This window comes from Canis lupus, chromosome 14 (assembly GCF_003254725.2).
Source record: "Canis lupus dingo isolate Sandy chromosome 14, ASM325472v2, whole genome shotgun sequence".
Taxonomy (NCBI): domain Eukaryota; kingdom Metazoa; phylum Chordata; class Mammalia; order Carnivora; family Canidae; genus Canis; species Canis lupus.
Window position 1 is genome coordinate 56,646,234 of NC_064256.1, and position 27,254 is coordinate 56,673,487.

Here is a 27,254-nt window from a genome sequence, read left to right on the forward strand (position 1 = left end):
GTTCCCTTCAGATCCAGCCAACGTGAGAAAAACAAGGAAATTACAAAGGGTGGTTTTAACGTTAAGGAGACAGGAGGTTAGGAGGCATGGAGAAAGTTTTAATTGTTTCACAAACGTTTCCAGTAAACCATCCTTAACTGCTAGGCCTACAAAATCACCACCAGGACATTTCAGAGCAGAGTATCTTAGACGTGGAACAAGAGAAGCAAGCAGGCTGCACGGTCCTCCGAAAATGCATTTAGAGAAATTACCAGAATAGCACAGATGCTAGCGAAGCACACAAGCTTTCCTCCTTTTCCCCAGCAGGTGAATTTATGCAAACAAGATACTATTTTGAAAATAAGCCATCCCTTTTTAAAATAACATTTTAACTAAACACAGAGCCATAAATAAGTCTTCAATACAAAGGGTGAAGTCAGCCTCCTGTAACTCTGGAAGTGATTTGAGGAGAAGCAGAAAATCCACAAATCTTGTGAATTTTTAACCTTGTTCTGAAGACTATATTAGCACATCACTAAATTAAAGGAGGTACTTTTCTTCTTACCTCTTTGAATAATACAGTCATTTTATGCAATAGCTCTATGGTTTGTCTTGTCCAGTAGAGAGTCTTTGATACCAGCATGAGGGGCTCAGCCTTAGCCATTTTCTCCATTTGGCCTACAAATTAAACTCATACATACGTAGGTGGTTATGCATCTATCTCTCTGTGATATACATTTATTACTTACATATCTGTGTATGTGCTTATATCCCAGCTTATCCCATGAAAACTTTAGGTGCTAATAGTAAAGACACGCAATAAGTTGCAAAACAAAAAATTAAGACTGTAAAACAGGAGAACTCTAAATTAGCATAAGAAATGTAAGTGGACTAGAAGAAAGCATTAGGGAGAACATATGGTGCTTAACCAGGCAGCAGACTTCTACTTAGTTGCTCTAGCAGGGCCATGAACTTGGTTCTGAGCTTTACGAATGACAATATAATCACGTAAACGGAGACAATTAAATTGTTTTCATTATATATAAAGATCAAAAGCAAGACACAGAAGGTTTTCAGGAGGATCACCGCCTCTGCGTACCAGTTACCTCCTAAGACATTCTGTCCAGAGTCTTTGCGTCGGGCATACGTCACAGACAACACCTCTAGGAATAAGCACAGCAGAGTCATGCATGGTAGTGCGTCCTGAGGAAAGACGAGAGCATGATCTCCCATTTCCACTCAGGGAAACTGTTCTCCTTGACATGTTCAGGGGCGGGAAGGTAATATCGTCCACGCACAAAGAGTTCGGATGGGTGGTTTGGCCCAAGGGTGGAACATATTGTGCCTGTCGTCAAATAGTTGGACTACACGAACATACTTGCAGGTAAATCTAGTGTCAAAAGTGACCTTATAGAAAGTAATAGTTTTTTATTGAGCTGCTACCATAAACCGGGTGCTTTAAGTGCATTTTCTACACATTTGTCCTCAGATTCTTCAAAAATAATTACCATTTCCGCTTCCATATTTTACAAAATGAGGACATGGAAGCTGGAGAGAATTTAATATACCTATCAAAGAGGGGTGTGTGTGTGTATGTAACCTATATATTTAAAATTGACAAAATTAAAAGAAAAAATGAAAATCCGCCATCATAGTGGAATATTTGAATACAGCTCTCTCAATAAGTGATAGATCAAATGGACATAAGGCAGTACGAACAAGAAGATTTGAGGGCAACAATAGCATTGCTTCGCTGCAAGATTTCTCAAGTTTCCCTGATGGCTCAGTACCAGATCTCGTGAATGATAATTTCCAGGAGAGAGATCCAGAAAGCCGTATTTTTAAGAAGTGCCTCAGATGATTCTTATCTTACAGGAGATTTGGTAAACACCGATTTAATGAATACGCAGAAACTCCTGAGCCTGGTTCAAGTTACAAGGAACATTTACCAAAATATGAAACATTTACCATGACAATGCCTTGGCCATTTAGTGAGTTAGAGTAGATTCCAAAGAATTGATTTCACATGGAATTCCATCTCTGACCACAATTAAACAAAAATGAACTAAAAAATTAAAATTAAATTTCACACCCATGCATACACATGCAGAACAAAACAAAAATAATTTTGGAAATTTAAAAATATGTTTTTAATAACTCATGGTTTAAGGAAAAATTGGAAATTCAAAAATACTTAGAATTGCACAATAAAGAAAACACTATAACTCCGAATTTTGGAAATGTCAGTGAGTCGTATGTAGTGGGAAATTTTTAGGTTGAAAAGCTGTCTTACGGGATCCCTGGGTGGCGCAGCGGTTTGGCGCCTGCCTTTGGCCCAGGGCGCGATCTTGGAGACCCGGGATCGAATCCCACGTCGGGCTCCCAGTGCATGGAGCCTGCTTCTCCCTCTGCCTGTGTCTCTGCCTCTCTCTCTCTCTCTCTCTCTCTGTGTGACTATCATAAATAATAAAAATTTAAAAAAAAAAAAAGAAAAGCTGTCTTAGAAAAGAAGAAGAAAGTCTGAAGATAAATGATCTAAGCATCTATCTTAAAAACCTGGGGAAGAACAGAAGAATAAACTCAAAGGAAGTCAAAGAAGAGTAAAAACAAAGGCAGAAAATAATGAATAGAAAACAAAGATGAGAGGATCATCAAAGGTAAAAACTGGTTTTTGAAGAGCCCCCCTCAAAATTGACAGCTCCCTGGAAAGTTTCATCAAGAAAACAACACATAAGTTTCAAAGAAACACTTTCAAAAATGAAAAATTACAGATACTGGAGAGAGAAAAGAAATGCTTTGATGCCACAAATTTTGAAGACTTTGAAGAAATGGATATTTTCCTAGGATAATATGGTTCATCCAAATTGAAAATGTGACGACATAGAAAATGTGAGTAGCTTTGTAACTATTAGAGCCATTAAACAAGGATTTTGGTTTTTAATTCCCAGAGAGAAGATGTCATGCACAGATGATTTTAGAGATGAATTCTACCAAACGTGCAAGGGAGAGAACTCCAACCCTGGCACAGAAAAGGAGAGAACAGCCCACAATTCATTTTATGGGGCTAAATAACTTTGATGACCACAGCAGAACATTATAATCTTGAGAAAAGACACTTAGGGACCAGTCTTACTTACAAATATGGATCCACTGTTTTTTTTTTTTCAGTAACAAGCTATTTTTATGATTTTATTAGTGCTATAACATAATTATTTTTTAATGACATAATATAATTCAAGTTATATTATTAGTGCCTAAAAGCTGAGCACTATTATATCTTCCTGGTGAATTGAAAGTTTGATCATTAGGTACGGAACATTTTTACCTCCACTGACGACTTTTGCGTTAAATTATATTTATGTGGGATCCCTGGGTGGCGCAGCAGTTTGGCGCCTGCCTTTGGCCCAGGGCGCGATCCTGGAGACCCGGGATCGAATCCCACGTCAGGCTCCTGGTGCATGGAGCCTGCTTCTCCCTCTGCCTATGTCTCTGCCTCTTTCTCTCTCTCTCTCTCTCTCTGTGACTATCATAAATAAATAAAAAATTTAAAAAAATTATATTTATGTATTATAAACTACCTGTATCAGCTTTCTCTTAATTAGCCCTTTTCAGGTCCATCTTTTTTGTTATCTTTTCCAACTTTTCTGCGCCTTTAGTTTTAGGCATGGCTTTTATACACACATCTAGCTGGACTGTTCTTATTTTAGTCCAGTTAGACAATCTACATATTTTAAGAGGCGAGGAATCAGTCTATTTACATGTATTTTGGTTAATTGCTATCAACAGTTTGGATTTTCTTTGTCCTGCTTTTTCTTTTTCCCTTTTTCCCCTTTCTTGTCTTCTTTTAAAGTTCAAGGCTTTCATTATCATTTAAGCTTTTTCTCTTTCTACTGGTTTGGATGTTCCTGACTCTATTTTTGATCTTAGTCAAAACTCTTCCAATTTTACCCTGCTTCCATAACAAGACTTAACTTATATTTACCTCCTCCTGAGTAGCCCCTGGTCCCATGAATACTTACCTCCACCCACCACATATACTACCTTCCAGCTTTCATGCTATTTTGTTCATTATAGTTCTTTGCCACGTCCAGTGATTTTTATTCTCCAAATTGAACATAGTTATTTTTGCTTTGATCAATGTTTTCTTAGATTTATTCTAATCTTTTTAGTATTTTCTTGATTCGCCCGTCCCTCTTGCAATCTGAGACTCCTTCCTGGGAATTTTTTTTTTTCTCTAAATCTCTCTAGAACCCATCCTTTACATTTTCCTTGACCGAGAATCTATTTTTGTTTTTCTAAAAATGTCTTTCTTTTACTCTGTTTTATGAATGGTTGTATTAAGCATTTTGTTTTTGCTACTTCACCTATCTTCCGCCTTCCATCTTTGCGGTTGAGAAGGAAGGCCATTAGACTAATTATTTCTCCCTTTGAGAAAGCCTATCTTTCCTCTCCTCACTGGCTGCTTTTACAATCTTTTATTTTCTCTTTGGATTGCCCTGGTTATGTTCTGATATGTAATTTTTTTTATATGTCGTGTTTTGAATTCACTAGTCTGCTCGATCTGAAGACAGATGCATTATCAATTCAGGAAAAAAGCTCCCAATTTTACCTTTCAAGAAGTTTTCTCTTCCTCTTCCCTTTTTAAATTCTTTCCTTTTGGACCTCCAGTTGGATGTATTTTGGGCATTTATCCTCCATGTTTTAGCTTCTTCATACCTTCTGTCTCTTTGTCTCTCTGTGGTGCGTGTTGCGAATGATTTTAGGCCCCGTCTTCTACTTTGTGTGGACAACAGGCCTTTAGACAATAGGCTTGAGCAATGGAGACTTGATCAAGGCCAAAGGGCCCACACTGACCCGGACCCCCTGGCTGAACACAGGTCCTTCCGGTGATGCACCTCAACATAACCATCGGCCCTACCTGACCACTGGGCTACTTACAACCAGTCACAGTTCCCCAAAAAGGGAAGACTCCATGCACCCCCATACCTCCTCATCTTCCCACTTCCAGCACAACCCGTCCCCTGCCTCATGGCAGATAGCCTCTCCTCTGCTGTCCTGCCCACCGCTGCCTTGTAGTTTATTCAATAAACTTCCAGCTCCTTCACTCTGCCTCAGGTGAATCCTTTCACTGCCCATGCCACCGGCTTCCACCCAACAGTTACCCCACTTTTGGGGGCCCCCATCCAATTGGAGAGACACCACAGTTTGTGATTTTCCTTTTAATTAATTCTGATTTACTGTAATCATCTATCGAGGGTTATAATTTCAATGATTTTACATTTCATCTTGAAAAGTTTTGATTTTTGAAAAATATGACTGTTTTTAAAAATACTCTCCTTTTCCTTATGGTTTTAATTCTCCATTCTATGTCTTAAGCATATTAAATATGCTTTTTTGGCATGTTTTTGCCCAATAATTTCAATATCTGAAGTCTAAAGGTATTTAGTTTTGATGGGATTTTGTTGTGTGTTTGTCTCACTGATTCCTAGTTTTGGTGCTATTACCTGGTGTGTGTTAGAACTTTGTTTTCTACTATGAGTTATATTCATTGCAATATTATTTATGAGAATGCTTTGAGGTCTGGATTGGGAGGCATTCTTCCAGAAAGGATTTCCTTTTGCTTCCACTAGGCATATGGAGACTGCCAACTCTGGTGTACTTTGTTACGATTATTGAAATCAGGTCGTAGAAGACAAGGAGTGTAGTGTCAGCCCCGAACCCCCATAGGTACTGGCCCTTGGCTATGGATTCTCAGGGGAGATATAGTTTGCCTTTCTCCAAAGCCAAGACTGACAAGTCCTCATGGGCAGGTTTTGTATGTCATTTTTTATTCCTACCTCCCTCTTTCCTGGAGGATATAGTCCTTCCTGGGCCTGTACTCTGTACCATGGACCTCCAACTTGACACCCACCCAGACTCTCCCAGCATGCATGCATGCAAGGCCTTGCCTCTGGGTTCCAGTGTGGCCATGAATCTGGAGATCTGGCCTTCCTCCTCCTCCTCCTCCTCAGAGCTGCATGGCCTCAAAGTTTTGTTACCTCTCATCTCATGCTCTTTTTTTTTTTTTAATTTTTATTTATTTATGATAGTCACACACAGAGAGAGAGAGAGAGGCAGAGACACAGGCAGAGGGAGAAGCAGGCTCCATGCACTGGGAGCCCGACGTGGGACTCGATCCCGGGTCTCCAGGATCGCGCCCTGGGCCAAAGGCAGGCGCTAAACCGCTGCGCCACCCAGGGATCCCTCGTCTCATGCTCTTACATCACATTCCTGCCTCAGAGAATTTTTCTTACTTTTTTTGCAAATTCATTTTTGACTTGTGAAGAATGTGTACATAATATTTTATGCAGCATATCAGTGTTTGGCAGGTTTTAAAGATCTCTAGTCCATCCTAAAGGTGAAAATAGAAGCTCAGGTATATTTCCTTTTTTTTTTTTTTTTTCAGGTACATTTCCTTAATGGCACCTAATGTGGGTCTTTCGACTCTGGACTCGATAAATTCAAGATTTGTTAGGAACTACAAAGAGTTTTCTGTTTAGTTTAAACATAAGCATATATACAAATAACTAAAACATATGCAGGTAAAGCTGGAGAGTAATCCCACCATGTGATGGTTATTGGTGAACTCTCGCCCAGGAGCGGCTGAAAGAGTCTGCAGTTGTCATGAGGAATCAGTAGTGCCTATTGATCTTTCCTCTTTAATGATGCTGAGCCACACTAGGCCACAGTGCAGCTTCTGAGGTCTTGCAGTCTTCATGCCTGTGGCGGGTCTGACTTTAGTCTCCAGTGATTATAGGCCAAAGCTCTAGCCATTCTGTGGCTGTTGTGACTCCCTAGATCGTGCATGTGCTCAAAACGAACTAACTTGCAGTTGCCTCGCACTCGTGGGTTCAGTTAGCTTGAAATATTCTCCATGTAGTGTTATAGTGAGAAGAAATCTATCGGCTCCTTGAGTTTTGATGCGAAAGAAACAAAACCATGATCTGATCCTGGAGCAACATAATAAGGATAGTATAGGTGAGTTTGGGGTTAAAGCCCAGGGCCTTTTTTTCTCTGTGTACACTTCTTTGTCTGAAAAAGGTGACATCTGTGTTAGTTAGGCTACAGGTTCAGCCGCTGTGATTGGGAGGCCGCTGGGTAGTGCCAGCCAGACCACATGCCAGCCAGAACTCAAGGCTCTGCTACTAAGGGAGGAGGAGGGCACAGTGGAGACGGGAACAACTAAGTCTGTGGGGAGAGCGGTAATGGGAGTCCGTGCTGGATGTGTGAGTTGTGGGCAGATCACAAAGGATCCGAAGTTGAACACGTTAGCCTTAGTCTGACAGATCAGGGAAAACCACAGAGGGGTTTAAGCATTGAACAGAATGCTCATATCATGTGAAAAAATAAAGTGCAAGCACCTTCCAGGGAAGGCCAGAGATAAGAGCAGCACCAAAAACAATTTAAAACTGTCAGATCTACATTCCAGCTGGGGACGCCTGGGGGCTCAGCGGTTGAGCATCTGCCTTTGGCTCAGGGCATGACCCCGGGGTCCTGAGATCGAGTCCTGCATCGGGTCCCCGCGGGGATCCCGCTTCTCCCTCTGCTTGGGTCTCTCTGCCTCCCTCTCTGGGTCTCTCATGAATAAATAAATAAAATCTTAAGAAAAAATAAAAAAGAACTACATTCTACATGCTTAGTACTCACATATTCAGTCTTTCCCTGATGTACGTATCATATGTGCATCAAAACAAGCTTGTTTTTAATATAAACCACTCACACTTGCAGTGTGGCAAATATGTATTTTTAGAGCATTTAGTGAGTGGGAAAAAGAGCCTTTCGTGACATACTTTGGTTTCCATTATCTGTCTGCTGAAATCCCTTAAAAGGGAATACCTCACATTTACCACAGGATGATAGCTTAAATTCAATTTAATACTCATCTTTATTCTTAATATTCCCTTGGGTCATTTCTCAAACAATAAATTTAGTTAATTGGGTTGACACAGGAAGTCAGGAGTAATTTCATCTGCACATCCCTCTTTGTGAATAGGCAAACTGTAGCCGTTAGCTCTTCAGTCCCCTAGAAGAAAACTCTGACCTAAGCACAAAGTGCTTAGCTATTGAAAACTTTAAAAGAGAGTCAAAATTGTGAGTTCCTCCTAACAACATATTTTTGGTATTTTTTACACAGGCCTTTTGCAAAAAGATTTTAAAGGACTTCACTGATGTTTTGACAAAGTGTCACTTCACTTGGTTAATGACAAGGAAATGAAGATGTAGGTTGGCTGTCTATAACATTCAACATGACTGAGTTAGCTATTTTCCTGTCTGCTCTGATTTTGTTTTTAATAAATATTAGCCCATTAGTGACATAGCAGTCACTCGTTTTTGTCATCGATTAAGCGAAATAATAAGATCCAGTTACTTGGCTTGATTTCCATGCGGACCAAACCGGCTGGGCAATATTCCACTTGCTGGAAAGGAAATGATCGTCTGGTCGTGTCCCTTCGTAATAATTGACACAACTCGGTGATGAACTCATACCCAACCAATTTTATGTCTTGCTACAACTGAGTGATGAGCCATTGAGCCTGCAAATAATTTAATTCCACTTCTGTGACTTTCAGAGCTAGCCAACTGTTTCTCAAACTGTGAGGCTGTGAGCACTCAGCATTCCTCTCTTACTGAACATCTGATTTCTTTCCACTCTATTTCCATGTCAGCACATTATACTTTATCCTTTATTTTTAGGCATCATGCTCTTGCCCTCTTCCAAATGAAAGAAAAAAAAAAAACACTCCATCACTTGGCTTGAGAACCTGTATATTAGGAAACAAGCCTGCATTTCTCTGTTAACAATCAGAAAATCTAAAGGGTTTGTTCTGTTGTTTAGCTGATATTAGCAGGTCCACTCGAGGACTCAAACATTTTTATGTCTTAAGATTTTATTTTTGAGTAATCTCCACACCCTATTCTTCTTTCCTATCCACACTGCTGGAGTGTGTCGATAAATGTGGTGGTATATTATCAGTTCTCATTGTTTCTGATCTCTCTGCAACATCGATTGCCACCATTTGAGTAGCTATTGTGTGTAGACAATGCCCTAGTTTAATGAATGTTTGCAGAATATTTTCCCCCAGAAGTGTCAACTTTCACCATCTTGGGAATAAGTGACTATTTTTAATGTAAAAATCTTCATGAAAATGGGTCCAACCAGTGATTATTAAAATGTGGGTTTAGCTTCTGCTCTGTTCTTCTCCCTGTAGGCTACTCTGTACATTGGGAATCCACTTCCGTGGCACTTAGGGAACAACATCACACGCTCGTTTGGAAATGTCATTTTTCTAATAATCAGTGTAGAGCAGTTAAAGGCACCATTATAAACCACAACAAGATATGAGCAGACCTTTCTATGCCCTAATTACAGACGTCCCTGTCATATGTGAAGCCTCAAGTCTCACGTACTAGAGGTTCTCTTTTTTTCTAGTGTAAAATGGAAATGTACTTAGCCAGAAGGTTTTCTTTTCAGGACTTCATGTATTATTAATGCTTAATGAAAACAGAATAAAAAATAATCTTATCGACAGAGGCATCCTTCTATCGACTGGCTCGTATCTCCCCAGAATTTCCTATTTCTCTTGCTTTTAAAAGCCGGTTGCTTTACCACCACCACCACCGCCACCCTCCCCTGCCACGCACGCACACGTACAAATGCAGAGAAATGAAACATTCTAAACACTTTGCATAGAAGCAGCTAGAGAATAAAAGATCCAAAGATATATTTTCAGATGGAGATCACTGCCCATACCAAACCCAATACCTGCCAAAGCTCCCTTTATGCAGAGTAGCATTATCTTCCAGGTCACTGTGCTTTACCCAGAAAGGACTGCGCTTCTGGTTTTCTCCCCTTATAATTTTAGGGTATGTCTCTCTGTGATACTGTGTGAAAGGAGGGGGGAAATACTGGTTGACGATTCTGCTTCACATCCCTGAAGAGCAATGAGATAAAGTAAATAAACAAATAAGAAATTATGAAGTAAGAGAGTATCTCCAAGAAACCCTGTATGTCAGTTCAAGCCCTTGTTTGTGCTCAGCTCAAACCGTTCCTGCTCAGCCCTGTGTCACAGGTACGGAGACAGCTCAGGCTCCTGTGTCTGCTGCTGCTCACAGATGGGCTTGGGCGACGCGAGGCGCTGGTAGGAGGCTGGAGAGCAAGAGGAAGGAGGAAGCCAGAGCCTTTCTCCACCCTTCAGGCTGGATGGATGCCACTTTCAGTTCATGGCTCCAGTTCCCAGTGAGGCCCCCACGGTCCCAGTGTCCTCCAGACAGCCCAGCCCCAGGCTCTGCTAACACTGGGGCTTCCCTTGGTCCCTTCGGCCTTGGGGTTAGAGTGGCTCCCTGAAGTTGTTAACCCCTGCGGTGCCTCAGGCTCCCTTTTGGTCTTACCGTCTTCGTAACCAGTGCCCTGGATTTAATTTTAGCTGTTCTAAATATTCAAAGTGGTTTCTGTCTTCCCGGTTGGATCCCAACAGACACATCCTGGATATTTAGAAAAACCCAAAGAATCCAATGACTCCCTGTTTCTTCTAGACATACATTTTTATGGAGAGAGGGGGAAAAAATCTAAGTGGACCACTTAAAAAAATGCCAACATCACTTGAATTTAAAATGGAAATCACCTCCAAATATGGCCATTTTTTCATTTATGGCTTAATGTTTCTGTATTGTGGTCTCTTAACACCATCTCCGTTAACACCGACATCTCACACCAGCTTTTTAACTATTCTTCAGAAGGCACAAAAGTGGACGTTGCCTTTTTCTGCTCCTTGTCAGGCCCTTACTCATGGCCATCCCCCTGTGGTTCAGCTTCTCCTTCTCATTGCCAATGGGTCCTCTTTTCCGAGTCAACCTCCAAGGAACACTGCGGTTGGACTACATGAGGCTTTAACTCATTCAAGCCAGGGCACACTTTGGATTCAACCACCGCTCTCAGGGGCTCCGTAGTATTTATTTGGTGCCTACAGTCTACAACCGTGCAATACATGTAATGGGAAGGTGAACACGAAGGAGCCTACATGGCCCTACTGCCCGGCTGGGGAGAGAAGCGCTGCTTGGCCTTCACGGGATAAGGACCTACGTAGAAAGGCCAGAGTGATACTTGTAGACGAAGATGCAGGCACGGGGGGAGATCTCCACTTAGGTGTCGTGGGGGGAGAGTCCATCCTGAGATGAGCATGTGAGCAGCCTGCCGTTATGACCCAGTAGGAATGATTAAAAAACTTCATGCAAAAAGTCCTCTGGACACAGAAGAAAGAGACCAGGAGGTCCCTTTCGTGGAGACAGAGGGACACATGGCATTTGCTGGCAGGGAAGAGGCGTGCAGGGCCTTAAAGGCCGTGAAGCAACGAGCCAGTGGACTTCCCAGCAAGGAGAAGAGGAGAGAATCAATTAGGAAGCAGAGCAGGAGACTGAGAGCAACAGACACCACGTGGAGAGGCCCCCACAAAAGCCGGGGAGAAATTCGATTTGCAAGACAAGAGGATGCTGAGGATGAAGACAAATAACTTTCTTCCAGCCTTATCTCATTTGTGCATTTAGACCAGGAAACGATGTGCTTAGGGCTTTGGGGAAGTGTCCCTAATATTTGAGAATAGATTAGAAACGTGGGTAAAGCAGCCTGTTTGTGTTGAGGTCACTTGGATGCTTGGAGGTCAACTGATCTGTTCACGTTCAAGCGGCCTCCGTGAAGGCCGGGGCTGCGTCCTGCAGAGACTGCCTCGTGCTACTGGCAGACCAAAGCCTGGACTGAGGAGATAACTGGTCCAATCCAAAACAGCATGTTTTTAAGCCTATGGTTACCAGGTTACCAGAGGAGAGGTACGTGGGGGCTGGGTGAAACAGGTGATGCACACTGGTGATTATGACAGAAACTTAAAAAAAATGGCATATATGTTTTTAATATTTACGATTCAGTTTATTTTTGGTACTCTACTTTTTTGGCTTTGTGTTTGTTTTTGTATATTTTTTATTGGAGTTCAATTTGCCAATATACAGTCTAACACCCAGTGCTCATCCCGTCTCCCGCCAAGTGCCCCCCTCAGTGCCCATCACCCAGTCACCCCGTCCCCCCTCCCACCTCCCCTTCCACCACCTCTTGTTCATTTCCCAGAGTTAGGAGTCTCTCATGTTGTGTCACCCTCTCTGATATTTCCCACTCTGTCTACTTTCCCCTTTAATCTCCTTTCCTCTTTAATCTCTTTCGCTATTTTTTATATTCCCCGAATGAATGAGACCATATAATGTTTGTCCTTCTATGGGAACTAAGTCCCAATAGTTCATTTTTGCTTTTATTTCCCTTGTCTTCATAGATGTACCTTGCAAGAAGTTGCTGTGGCCGAGTTCAAAAAAGGTTGCCTGTGTTCTCCTCTAGGATTTTGATGGAATCTTGTCTCACATTTAGACCTTTCATCCATTTTGGGTTTATCTTTGTGTATGGTGAAAGAGGGTGGTCTAGTTTCATTCTTCTGCATGTGGATGTCCAATTTTCCCAGCACCGTTTATTGAAGAGACTGTCTTTCTTCCAATGGATAGTCTTTCCTCCTTTATCGAATATTAGTTGACCATAGAGTTGAGGGTCCATTTCTGGGTTCTCTATTCTGTTCCACTGATCTATGTGTCTGTTTTTGTGCCAGTACCACACTGTCTTGATGACCACAGCTTTGTAGTACAGCCTGAAATCTGGCATTGTGATGCCCCCAGCTATGGTTTTCTTTTTTAAAATTCCCCTGGCTATTCGGGGTCTTTTCTGATTCCACACAAATCTTAAGATGATTTGTTCCAACTCTCTGAAGAAAGCCCATGCTATTTTGATAGGGATTGCACTGAACGTGTACATTGCCCTGGGTAACATTGACATTTTCACAATATTAATTCTGCCAATCCATGAGCATGGAATATTTTTCCATCTCTTTGTGTCTTCCTCAATTTCTTTCAGAAGTGTTCTATAGTTTTTAGGGTATAGATCCTTTACCTCTTTGGTTAGGTTTATTCCTAGGTACCTTATGCTGTTGGGTGCAATTGTACATGGGATGGACTCCTTAATTTCTCTTTCTTCAGTCTCATTGTTCATGTATAGAAATGCCACTGATTTCCAGGCATTGATTTTGTATCCTGCCACACTGCCGAATTGCTGTATGAGTTCTAGCAATCTTGGGGTGGAGTCTTTGGGGTTTTCTATGTACAGTATCATGTCATCTGCAGAGAGGGAGAGTTTGGCTTCTTCTTTGCCAATTTTGAATAAAAATGGCATATTTTTTCTGTTTATGTCTTCGTGGCAAAGTCCTTCATTTCCTTTCCCCCGTCCCAAGACCCTCCACATTAATGTTGGTCTCATTCTCCTTTGATCTGCCCTGATGATAGAAAACTGCATATGACACAGTTTTGCTCATGATATCCCAGTGTTTAAAATCCACTGATGCTTCTCCACCGCCTGCAGGATAGGTCTATCCCATTTCTATGGCACACGGGTAGGGTTGTTGGATTTAGCAAATAAAAACCCCAGGACTCCTAGTGAAATTTGAATCTCAAACAACAGATTTTCTAAAATATATGTTCTGTCCAATATTTGGGACACACTTATACTTAAAAATTATTTGTTGTTTTTCTAAAATTTAAATTAACTGGGATTCCTGTATTTTATTTACAAATCTTGTAAATGGGGCCGACCTTCATCTTCCTTTCTAGGCCCCTGCTAGTGGCACAAAGGGTCCTGGCTGTAGGTTGTAGCTATGCTGTTGGGGGCCAGGGGGGCAGATCTTTTCCATCTGAGGCCGCTCTGCTTGTTTCCAAATGACCAAGTCTTGCCCGTTCCTAAAATAACCTCCCTTACAGCTTATGAATCCAACCCTGACTTGTGGCTCCCTGGAAAAATCTGGTCCTTCCCAAGGCTGCTCATCCCCCTTTCCAGACTGACCTGGTTCACATGGCTCCTTCCTCCCTCTAGCCACCTGTTTACAGGTGTCCAGCTCGCAGCCACAGTGGGCAGAGCTCTCCGACGGAGCTGCTCTCACAAATCACACCTCAAATGGTCAAGTTTGTGCCAAACCGGGTTCCTTCACTTTACCACAGTGTCTGTGTTGTAACCTCAGGAAACCGGAGCCTGGGGTAACCTACTTCTGAGCTAAAAACTCTACACACTGTGTTGAGATTCTTTGAACTCAGACACGTAAACGTTAACCCAAGAATTCAGTGTATTTTCTCTCATGGTAGAGGACTATGAATAACGAGTTTAATCAAGTTACTAGTTGTGAGAATATGCTGACTTAGAATTTAAAATAATCCCCTCATCCAAGGAAGAGCTCCTTCTTGACATCAAAGGGAGTAGTTCCTCTACTCCTTGAGATGGCTTATCAAAGAGGATGGCAGTGGGATCTCTAGCAGGATTTCTCTGGATAAGTAAGAAAACATTACAAAGGTTTTACCAGGGTACCACTAGAAGTGTTGGAAATTGCAAAATAAATAAATAAATAGATAGATAGATAGATGATAGATAAACAGATAAATAAAATAAAATAAAATAAAATAAAATAAAATAAATCTGCATGTGTCCTTCGATCCTTCCTTCCTTCCCTGGGTAAGGAACTACATGGAAAGCATGATAACCCTTTCTCCCTTTGCACTGAAATCTCCACAGAAGAACATCATCAAAGTCTTCCTTTTTGACTTTAGAAAGCTTTTCAACAACAAAATAATTACCAGGAGGTTGTAGCCCTGGTCAAGCCATTCCCTCCCGAAGCAGAGGCACAGAGCAGAACGTGAACAGGAGCTGATTAAAGCAAATAGGCCAGGCTGGGGTGGGAGGTGGGGGGGGGGGGGAAAGAGGTGGGGCACTGCAGGCAACACGGGTTGAGTTACCCTACACCATGCTTAGGTTCCAGCACCAACGGCTTTGTAACGAGTTCCATTCCTTGGAAGGACTTCAGAGCTCTCATGACGAAATATAGCTGCTCATTCACGTCCTTGAATTTTAAGCTTCTTTGGTTTACAAATTAAACAGTAATAGTATAAAACCAATACGCATAAGGACAACCACTTCAGTCAAACTAATTGGCACCGGTGTTATGTAAACCTCCTTAGAGGAATCCAGATTTGGTGTTAAAATAAAAGGAAAGCCTCATTTTTTAAAAAGGAGGACAGTGGACTGGTGAAAATGTTCCTCGTCCCCTTTTAGCATTTCCCTCCCCATTCCACACATGAAATAATAGACAGCATTTCCTCTAGTCTATCAACCTGCTTTCCACAACTGGCAGAAATTAAGGGATATTACTGGATTAAAAACAAGCAAACACTGTACTCATTCTGTCAAATTCACAGCCGTGATGTGCCATGTTCGGAAGATAGGCTGTGCTCATTTTCATTGATTTATTTCAAAACTTCTCTCAGTCAAAGGGTCCTTGGAGGCTTAATAACTTCCTGCTGTAGACTGTAGCAGGTGTATTAGGCCGGCTTGGTGAAATGTAGCCATTAACATAGAAACCCAATGTCTTCTCGAGAATACCAATTTGAAAGTAAGTTGGGGACAGGACCTGAAAATCATCATTTAATACCATTATTTCCAACAGCTTCTTCATTTGACATGGATGCTCTAGTGATTTAGTGCCATGACTGTAAAATGTCAGGAAGATTTATCGACACAAAGCAGATCAATTCGTATTAGAAAATAGGAACAAGAACTAGAACATCCCTTTTCTGAGTGACAATATTCAGCTATTCTAAGCAGAGCAGATTGAAGTAATAGCTAATTGGATTCTGCATATTGACATTAGAACTATTTTTTTTCTTAAATTACCATCTAAAGTAAATAACGCCTGTGTCTCAGAGTCATGGCAGAGAACGGAAGCTATTGCATCCACGGACAGCAACCATTTCCAGTTCCATCAAGCTCAAGTGATAGTTCTATCAATGACCATGGAAGGAGTAGATTTTTAAGTGAATCCTGCATCTTTTTAGGGAAAGAACTACCAGTTTATTGAACCATATCAAATACAGTCACAATGGATCCCTCCTGCCATGTTGATGGTTGCTTCCATGGAAACAAGGCCTACAAAAGTAGCAAATATTCTGTTGTGCTTAAGAAATTAAGTATCTGTGTTTCCTCCAGCACCATTACTATTACTGGCTACGAGAGTTGTGAGTGGGTTTACTGTTACCCCCAAGCAAGTGCGATATGTGCTGAGGTAAAGGTATGCTCAGGGTGCACAGGGGTCGCTCAGGCAACCCAGGAAGATTTCCCCAGGTGTCCTGGAGAACAAGTAGGAGCTCGCTGAAGAGTGAAGGGAGAGCTATCCAGGCCAGGAAAACAAATAGGAAGAAGAAAATAGCGGAGAAAGAAGAACCAGGTCTTAGGCATCACTGAATGCCCCACAGACAATCTCTACCTCAAGGTGAGGTAGAGAGGTGAGGTAGAGGTAGAGGTGAGGTGAGGTAGAGAGTGAGGGCCTCTAGAGGACATTAGTCACGTCTATATTCCTGGCATCTGTGTTCTAGGAAGGTGATTGCACCTCAACTTTCCTTGCAGAACCACACCGATTGCTTACAGTATCTCAGCATTTAATTCTAGACTAAGGACGTATTGAAGTGATCTGCCCCCAATGACATACCTACTGTAAGAGTCTCACGTAGTCTGTTCTAAGGATATACAGATTAATTTTCTCAATTTGCTACCCTAGCACTGAACAAAATGACTAGAAGGAAAAACCCACCACAAAAGAAAGAATCAGAAACAGTCTTCTCTCCCACAGAGTTACAAAATTTGGATTACATACAATTCGATGTCAGAAAGCCAATTCAGAAGCACAATTATAAAGCTGCTGGTGGCTCTAGAAAAAAGCATAAAGGATTCAAGAGACTTCATGACTGTAGAATTTAGGTCTAATCAGGCCGAAATTAAAAGTCAATTAAATGAGATGCAATCCAAACTGGAGGTCCTAACGACGAGGGTTAACGAGGTAGAACGAGTGAGTGACATAGAAGGCAAGTTGATGGCAGGGAAGGAAGCTGAGGAAAAAAGAAAAACAAAACATCATGAGGATAGGTAAAGGGAAATAAATGACAGCCTCAGAAGGAAAAATCTATGTATAATTGGGGTTCCAGAGGGCGCCGAAAGGGACAGAGGACCCATTTACTACCCTGGTTAATTCCTGGTTCCCCTTTTCTATCATGACATTTACACATATAGTATACAGCAGGCAGTAGGCATGGAGAAAATGAACAATGCCCAGCACCCCCTGCGCGTTTAGGAGACAGCCAGTGTTGCGATAGGGATGGAAGGTAGTGCGAGGCTCTAGATGAAGCTTTGTGAGTGCCGGAGTTGTCTGTGGAGCTTTATCCCTTGAGAGGCAAGCAACTGCATACAGCTGGCATCAAATTTGGGTCTTAACTCGAGATCGGAAAGGGGTATTTATCATCCCAGTAGAGCAGAGTAGGACAAAACTCAGAGGGGGGAAAAGCTGTGGAGAGTTCACTGCAGTAGAAAATTCTCGGCTCTATGTTGCCAGCATGGGGCAGGCGGTTACCCCAAGTTTCCCTCTCCCCTTTCCTGCTCTGGGCAGCCACAGAGTGATCCTGAAGAAAACTGAACAGGCAAGTGCTCAGGGGCTGAGTAAGCCACTCGGCACTTTCCCGCAGTGCACGTCCACGTTGGTTTTGCTTGGATACCCACGAGGGACCGTGGATTGGACCCCTTGACACCGTCGATCTGGGTGTGACTTTTCGGTGGCTGTCAGCCCGAGTTCCCTTCTTCTCTTCCTGTCGGGCCCCCATCCTGACCATGGCCATCTCCACGCTCCCAGGCCTTGCAGCACGGCCCACGCCAGACTGCAGGGCCCACAGAACAGAGCAGCTTTCCTGGCCATGGTGCTTCCCTCAGAACTTGGCAGAAATCTTTCTGGTGTTAGACGTGAGCGCAGAAGAGGACGGGGTTGGGGGCTCAGAAGTGGGAGATTGCAGGTACCCCAGGGCCAGGCAGGGACATGCGCTTTACTCCTTTCATCTCAGGTAGGACTTTTGCGCATGTTTTGTTCTTGTGTCTTGGGTTTGAAATGCAAATGTCACCTGGGCATCAGACAGAGTCATGGGGAAGAGATGTTTTAAACCCCTTCTGTGCCTGGAGATGTTTGAATCCCCACCCCCAACCCCCACAAATTATGTTCATCCCTGAGGACTTTAAGATTTTTAAGGGATTGGTTGCCTCTGGCTCCTCTGGCTCCAGGAGAACCACCCCCCCCACACACACACACAGGAAAGATTTTGTGAGCTTAACAGACCCTACTAAGGATTTAGGGTCGGGTAGGGGCTGGGAGCCTTTCTCTTGGCTCCGTTCTTTCTCTCCACTTCTCCTTTCTCTCGCTTCCTTCTCTGGAATGACAGAAAATTCTCCCTTTGCCTATCATGTAGACATCAGATTTTTGAGGAGTGCTTTCTCTCCCACCGGCATGTTCTACCAAACGCAGTGAGTGTTCCCAGAGGAGTTTGGTGATAATGTTTTCCTCCCAGATTTCCATTGGGAAAAACAGAAGCCATCACCAGAAAGGCTCCCTTATCCTCCAGTGCTGGGTTTTACAGGCTTAGGTGTGTTGGCGTTGATCTTTGCCTTCTTTCCTCCTGTTACGATTAGGAAGTCTCTCCTTGCCCACGAAAGCTAAAAGCTCATCATGCTTTCCGCATGGGCCTCTTCCTTTGCTTTCGTAAGCTTCTTACTGTTACTCCCTCCTCCAGGATCACTTATTTCTCTTGGTCGCCTGGATCTTGCCCATCCCTATACGCATTCTCTTGTGCCTCCCATTTTAAACAAAATTGAAAACTAACTTCTGTCCTTCTCTAGCTGCCACCCAAGTTCATGGTTCCCTTTTCCACACAGAAATTTGTAAAAGCCTTATTTATGCTGTCTCCCCATTTCCCCATTTTCAAGGAACTCTTCTACCTGTAACAATCCACCTTTCCCCTTTATCCTACCACTGGAAAAATTTGCCAGAGGCACCAATGATCTCTATGCTGTAAAATCCAGTGGCCACTTTTCTTTCTTTCTCTTCCTTGACTTCTTAGCCGCATCTGACAAGTTGATCGCCTCTTTCTTTCTGGACCCATGTCTTATCTTGGTTTCTGACTCCTTAGTTTACCTCTTAGTCCTCATGCTTCTATTTTTCAGTCTCCTCGACTGACTCCTCCTCTGTCCATCCATTAAAAAAAAATGGATTCTGCAGGGCTTCGCCCAAGTCCCCTCTCTACTCTCTTCCCATATAATATCACCCAATACCATGACTGTAAACACTGAGGACTCCTAAATTCTTTCTTTCATCTCCAAATTTCCATCTCTGCTCCAGACTCAAATAGCAACATGCTTATTTAACACTGTCAGTCGGGGAAATATGGTTAAGATGGCTAAAACAGAAATTTTTATTTCCCCCTAAAATCTATCCCATGCCCGTATAAATAAATTGTATCATCATCTTTTCAGCCACCTGAAGACACAAACTGTGAATTATTCCTGGGTTTCTGTCTCTCATTCTCCACAAAATGTCCCTTAGCAATTTTTATTAATTCTACCTCCAACATAGGTGAAAATCTAACCATCATTGACCTCCATCCAGGCCAGCATCACCTTGGGCCAGGGTGAAATCTCACAAAGTCCTAATTAGTATCCTTCCTCTCATCCCTTTTCAATTGATTTTTACCATCCAGGGTGATCTTTTAAGTGCAAATCTGATTAGGGGCTCCTGGGTGGCTCAGTTGGTTAAGCATCAGATTCAGTTTTGGGTCAGATCATGATCTCAGAGTTGTGAGATCAAGCCCTATGCAGGGCTGTGCTCTCAGAGGGGAGTCTGCTTGAGATTCTCTCCCCCTCCCTGCCCCCCCTCGTTCACTTGTGCTCTCTCTCACTCTCTTTCTCTCTCAAATAAATAAATAAATAAAGCTTTAAAAAAAAAAAAAGAAAAACATATGCAAATTTGACTAGGCCATGGCTTCCTAGTCTTTCTCAAAGCTTGGTCTTGGCCTAGAAGTCTCAACATTACTACTTAACTTTGGCACCTACAACTTGTCAAATTTGCCATTCACTCAGTGTGATCAACACCCCCCGCCCCCCACGAGCCCTTTCTTAACCCCGTAAATATGATAACTTTCTCCAGTGTAGGGTTTTAGTACCTGCTGGCTCCTCCTCTTGAACTATGGATTCCATGGCTCATTGCTTTGTTTTCTTTTCCTTCAGGTCATCTGAATGGCCTCTCCTAGCCATCTTAGTCTCCCATCCCTATTCTCTACCACTGCCTTTTTTATTCTTCTACAACTTCTAGTTGGTTTTCTGGTTTGTCTTCGCCATGAGACATTGGTTTATACAGCTTTAAACTTGCATGCCTAGGTCCCACTCGAGATATTTTGGTTTGCGTGACTCCTGAGGTGAAGTCTGTGGTCAAGATTTTTAATAGCTCCCTGGGTGACTTTAATGGGCAGTCAGTCGAGGTTGTGAACCATGCCTCTGGACCAGGGCTTCTCAAAGTACCCAGTTAACAGCATCAGTGGTCATCTTGTTAGAAATGCAAATCTGCAGTCCAACCATGAACCTACCTAATTAGAATCTCTTCGGGTCATTCTGATGGATGCTAACATTTAAGAACTGCTGCTCTAGAATAATGTCCACAAAGGTTATTCCTTGTCTCCAGACACACAGGTGCTGTGTCTTTGGCCTCAGAGGCATAATAGGTATTTGAATAAACAGCTGAATAATCCATAATATTCATAATAAAAATGAATAAATTACATAATAAATGATATAAGGTCTGAATGGCTTTCTCTTGCAGAGTTGAATGTAGGTGATCTGATACCAACATACTTTCCTTTACTAAGACCTAAGGATAAATTTCTTGTACTAGCCCTCACTAAGGAAGTATGTTATCTCAGAGATAAAAGAACAGCAAATAGTGTGATTTTCTGAACTGCTACCCCAGCGATTTCCTTTCTCAGCCTCATTTATATTGTTCCCAACACTATAGCACTGGGTGTTTTGTCAAGTGTGCTATTTTCACATCCCTGACTTCCACCTCTAATTCAAAGGTGGTAAAGTGGAGAAGCTATTTATTAGATTTTGTTGGTAACAGATTAGCACGCACATTTCTTTCCCTTTAATTTCCCAGTGAGTGGGTTACTCACGGCCTGCCCAATCACACGAGGGGATGTCTGCCTTTTCCTGGACGAACTTTCCTGTGTTGCACAGTCTTCTATTAGAAGCCCAGTGTAGCTGTTATCTGCATCTCGTCCCTGGCACCATCTGGAAACCTCACTATCCTCAGAATGCAAGGTGCATCTGTTTCATTCTTAGACATTTTATCATGCTGAGAACACGCAGGCACGGGGGGGACTGTCATGATGGTCTTGCTAGAGAAAGAAAAAACAGATTATCTACTCTAATTCAAGTATGGGGTTGAAATATTAGCTGGAGAAAAACAATATTAGTTCAAGCCACTCAGAAGTGAATTATCCCTCCCTTTGGATTGTGTCTCCAACAAATAAACCAAGAGCTGCTCCTGAAGGTGGATGCTAATTCTGTAGCTCAGGCTTATTTCTGGCATCATTCTCTATAATGCATCACTCTCCCAGACCCCAGGGAGAAATCATGTCAAAGCTCTATATTGGCCAAGAGGGCTGTGCCTGCAATCTCCTCCACTGCCAGGGGCGCCCTGGGGAGCTTTCCTCCAATTCACAGGGGCTTCATTGGTGCTCGTTTCTGTGGCTTTCTTACAGAGGCAGCAGCTTTGGAGGACACTGCAAGGACTTGCTCGAAAGAGATGTCCTCCCTTCCCCCGCTAGTCTTTGGTGGCTGAAATTCTTAGCTGCCATCACTCTTGAAAAGGCAAGAGTATGGCACTGTTTGGGGAAATTCATCCTTGACTAAATCCTCCTCTGTTTTCTTAGCTTCCACCTTTTTATGGTCACTGAAGATTAGCTTACCATAGATAAATCAGTGCAAAATATTGAGGGGGAAAAAAAGAAAAGATCCAGGCATGGGCTCTGCTCACTGCACTCTGCAAGTCAGGCAAAACAGATACCCTGTGCTGCATAACAAACAGAATTGTACATGCTCTGAAAAGTAGGACATGCCTCCCATGTGAAGAAAAGAATGGGTAGCCAGCTGCTACAATGAAAATACACTATGGAAACCGATCCTGCTGCTAGACCCTTCCGGAAATGATAAAGCAGGATATTTAAGGCTTAGCTCAAGGACTACATCCTCTACACAGACTTTCTCCCATCCCCTCTCCACCTCCCCCCGACACACATACACAACACACAAGTAAAATTGGCCACACCCTCTTCGGTGCCATAAGGGTAGGAATTTGTTTTATTAATCTTTGTATCTCCAGTGTCAAGAACAGCGGTACTCACTGGGTGAGTGTTTAGTATTTTTTTAAACAAATGAACAGACCTCAATTTATTAAAATGGTCCAGCAATAGAGTGATTTGATTTTCTAGGGAACGTAGAATGAGTGCTGCATTTCTATGTGAATAAGGTTTTTTTTTTTAAATTATTATATCCTCTATTTATGGATGAGAAAACTGAGCTTCCTAGAAATTAGGTAGTTACTTGCTCAAGGTCACTCAGCTAGAAGGTAGCTGATGTGGGATTCAACCCACATTTGTCCTCCCATAGTCATAGCCATTATGTCATATTGCCCTGTTACTGAAGCCACTTTCTGACATGCATTACTTTTCAGATCTAACCCAAGTAAAGCTTGGTTGATGCAAAACACTCTTCCCAAAGACAGGAAGATTCTATCTTTGATGATTAAGCTCTCATTGCTGGCCACAGTACTCGGATGGAAATGAAAAGCTTTAGGTCGTAGGGTCTGGTGAATCGCTGTTGAACTTGGTGAACTGGGGTAATCATGGGATCCTTCTGGGCCTTCATTTTCTCATCATTAATTACAGACAATACTGCCTACCCCGTTTTAGTCACAGGGTGGACAGGATCGTGTAATAATATGTGAAAATATTCTGTGAGATATTAAGTGGCACAAATGTTTAAAAAAAAGAGGACATATCACCAGGAATCATTGCACTGTAGAAAATTGGGCTGAAGTTCAAGAAATATTTGAATCACTTTTAAGAAATTCTTTGTCTATAAATGCATAGTATATACTAGATATATGTTCTTATAAATCCTAGTTGAGGTTTTCTATTAATTCCAACCAAGGAGATCTAGTGGGTTCCTTTGCCAGCCCGCCCGAAACGAGGTGCCTCGTGACCATGTGGCCCCCTCTTTTAAACAGACGGAATAACACATTCAGCGCTAATTAAAATCTTCAAAGGGTCTTCAAAGGGTAGCCGAAAATACTATGTATTTCCCTTATTTCAAACACTAGCAGATGAAAAGGTTTTTTTTTTTTTCCTTAATGAATATAGGATTCCCATCTGTTATCTTTACAAAAATGTACCATGTAATGCAGAGGAAAAAATAGAATTGAAAAGATTGTGTCATTCTCTTTCTTTTACAGTAAGCCATTCTTTTCTAGAACCAGATAATGTCTTTTTTTTTTCTTTCTTTCTTTCTTTTTTTTTTTTGCTATCATATCTCCCTTCAAAGCCATGGGAAACTATTAGTCAGTCCTGATGATAAAACATAACCAAGCAGAACTCCTGGCTGCCCCTATTTCAAAAACATGGTGATGATACCAGAGGTTGGCTCACACAGCAGCCACCCCAACCCCCTACTGGCTTGTCTTCTTGTGTTCGTGGCTGGAAAGCGTAGGCCTGAGAGTCCCAGAAGGTCAGCAGCTAGAGCCTTGTCAGGAGAGAGGGGCTCTGTAGGCAGGCGGGTACCAGGTCCCTGGTTCTTCTGGGGCAGCCATAGTAGGGTTTCTGGTGTCTGGGTCTAGCTCGTTGGGTGACAAGCAGTGGGCAGTGGGGACAGCAACGGCCTTGCAGCAATACAAATTCCATGAGGAAACTGGGCATTTTTCATGCTTTTGTCTGCGGCTCAATATTTGCAACTGTGTTTTCCTGGGCATCCCGGAGAAGCCTGTGAGCTACCTACCATCCTTTTATAAACCCTTCTCCGTTCAAACAAGCCAGAGCGGAATCTGTGGCCTGGAAGTGTCCTGACATTTATAATTAACACCACATGGAGTTTTAACCAGCTTTAACATAGATTTGTGGATACACTTTGGCAAGCACTGCTAGTTGCCTAACCAAAAGCCATTTCCCCTCTTTCGTACTGACAGAGCCCTGTTTTGTGGGGGTAGTAAACGTCCTCGACTAAAAAAAATGACATTTCCCAGCTTCTCTTGCCATTGAACATGGCTGTGGACATAACTGCAGCCCAAAGGATGTCAGCTGGAGGTGTCTGTGTAAGTTCTGCCTCCCTGATAGAAGTACAGCCCCCCTTTGTGTTTCTTTTTTGCCTACAATCTAGGTGAGGCAGCTGGAGCTTCAGCATCCATCTCAGGGACCATCACGGAAAGACCAAGAGAGTGGGAGATCCTGACATCCATGGGCCTCGGTGCCGATGCCAGCAACGAACACCTGCGCTACCTCCAGACTCTTCCACGAGACAAATCCATCTCCAATATCCATCGTCCAACACTATCACACTGGGGATTAAAGCTTCAACATATGGGTGGGGGTCAGTGCTCAAACACGGGGAGCAGCCACTATTTTAGTAACACACCCGCCGTGATCGGTAGACTGCCCCCGTCCCGTGTCAGGAGTCTGGGCTGGGTTGCCAAGAACCCTCACTTCCTTTCTTCATTAGTAGTTCCTTCTCTCTCTCTTCTTTCCTAAAGAAGTTTTACGTTAATAGGGAGAAGGATCTTGCACCCTCTCTAGGACACCACAATCATCTCTCAAAGAACAAAAAAAATAGAAGCTATGGGGACGCAGACTTCAGCTCTCTCTATCAAAGACTCCTCTGTCCGGGCTCCCCAAGTGTCACACAAGCTTAATTAAAGGTAACAAGTTCCCATGACCTGGGGGGTTTAAGTGTAGGCTGAACGACCTGTGGGAGGAGATAGTCAAAAATTAATATCCAAATATTAGATTCTAGTAAAAAGAAAACCCTCAAGTCCCTTCAGTTTTATGTTTCTTGGATGCTGTGTCAATATGTCTTTCACAAGCACTTTGCACCTGACCGTGAAGAACTTGTGTGCCATCTTTGTGATGAACACCCCACCCCTCCCACGCCACGTGTGCGGCGCGGACGCTGTTCTTTCCTGGGTGTGAAGGAGGCTTTGGAAAGAAGTGAAACCCTGAGGCCGAAGGTGGGACAGCTTGCTCTTTGGAGACAAGAGCAAAGATGGAAGGAGGCTGGTGAGTACAGGAGGGAGGGCACTGAGCTCCTGCAGATGGGAGCTGGACGTGGGGCGATCACGGAGCCGAGTAAGATTCAGTCCCTGGAAAAGAACCTGTATGTAGAGACCTGCAGCTCGGGGGACCAGGTGAGCGTCCGGCTCAGGGTTCTGGAGAAGACAGGAGACCGGGGTCAGCCTGTCCCCGGGACAAGATGTATTTCCTTATGCCCTTGAAGCGGAAAATGCTCGCTCGAGGGCGCAGAAGCACCTGGGGAGGAGCACACACGCTTCTGTCTAACACTGCCCCGCGCCACCTGCAGCAGGTGAGTGGGGACTGCTCACCTGTACGGGGACGCTGGCCTTCGGTGACTCTGGCCACCTTGGCCCGGTGTGACACTCCCAATGACTCATCACAAAGACGGGTCCTGGAGGGCCTAGGGGGCCGGGCTGTGCTCCCAGGCCCTCGGGCCAGGCAGGTGGGCGACTAGCCCAGGTCCCCGGCTGCCTAACCGCGCTCTCGTTGACGGCCAGCACCGCTGTCCCTGGCAGTGGTCCCCACGGTCCCGAGGTCCCCCGACTCCGCTACGCATGGCCCGGGTGCCGTCCAAGGTGCAAGGGCCCCGATGCCCTCTCAGGCTCTTGAGCCTCTGCTCAACTCTTGGGGTTTGTCCACGCAGGCCGCAGGTGGTTGGAGAGAGGCATCCTTCCCCGCTGGGTCCCCCGTGCCCCCAGCACCCAGTCCCCGGGCCGCTGCCTCCAACCCAGCAGGGCTCCAAGGAAACAGGAACCCCACGGCCTGCTTCGCCTGGGCTCCCCTCAGCTGGCTGGGAGGTTGGCGCCGTCGGTTCCCGCCCCCGGAGCCGCCCCGGGACCCCGGCAGGGCCTCCGCCTCCGTCCTTCCCGCCGGCAGGTGCTTCAGGGAAATGCCCCCCTGGGGTCCCGCACTCGCGCCCTCGGATGCAAAATGCCCCTCCGTTTCCTGTCTCCCAGCTCCACCAGCAGCCAGCGTCAGCCCCGGGACCGTGTGTGGCCGCACGACTGGCCGTCAGAGAGGTCAAACTCCACTTCCCGGGACTCTGAGGAACCTTCCGTGGCTTTCTATGAGCGGGTGATTGAACTCTTGTGAAAACTATTTAGGTCCTGGCCTTCCCGAGAGCATGTAGGTTGAGTTGGTGTTGGTAGGGAGGAGGGTAAAAAGGGCAAAGGGCCTTTTGGCCTTGTATTGACCATCCAGCCTCCTTGAAGTTGAAAATGGGCTAAACATCACAAAACTGGGGACCTGGCCGGCTGAGCCTTCTACGGGAGCCCCCGGGCCTCCTTCAGCACGCGTGGCCTCCCTGACTCTCTGAAGCGCCACCCTCCCCTAACATTTCTTACTGGTTTGTCAAGGAGCGTTCCTTGATTCATTGAGGTGTGCCTTCAGGCCTCGCTTCATCACAGACTCCCTCACAGACCATAACACATAAATTTGTTTAAATTAAACAAATTCTTGCATGAACCTCTGCCACTCAGGGCTGTGGAAACCGACTCTGTGTTAGATTCATAATGTAAATTTGATACCACTTGTGTCATATTAGCTTATCCAGTTTCCTTAGTTTGTAGTCGGTCTGTAGAAGGCAGAGATGGGTAGGGCAGGGTAACGAGATTTAATTCAATTTAATAAATGTTCGTTGAGGGCTATATACGTGGTGAAGTCTTCGCATAGAAGCATGCGATAGTAATAGCTAATAAGTGTGTTTTGATGAGAGCCCTATTTTATAGATGCTGTGAGGCCTTCGAGTTTTGTTACAGGATTTTTTGAAAAGTAAAGAGAAAATAATAGCTATGCTCCGATCACAAGTCTGGATTTTATTAAAATGTCATACTATTATATTTTGGAGAACTTCTAGACACCCTTCAAATAAAGTGTTTTGGGTTTTTTTTTTTTTTTTTTGAGTTGGAAAAAAATAGTGGAAGAAA

At 43.6% G+C, this 27,254-nt stretch overlaps 1 long non-coding RNA gene across 1 annotated transcript; it reads left to right on the plus strand.

The window, feature by feature from the left end:
* The first annotated feature begins 1,161 nt into the window (after positions 1 to 1,161).
* On the plus strand, positions 1,162 to 27,254 carry LOC112670902 (uncharacterized). Its single transcript, XR_003143286.3, has 3 exons — positions 1,162 to 1,363; positions 24,422 to 24,956; positions 25,122 to 27,254. It is a non-coding gene; the product is annotated as an uncharacterized LOC112670902 (long non-coding RNA).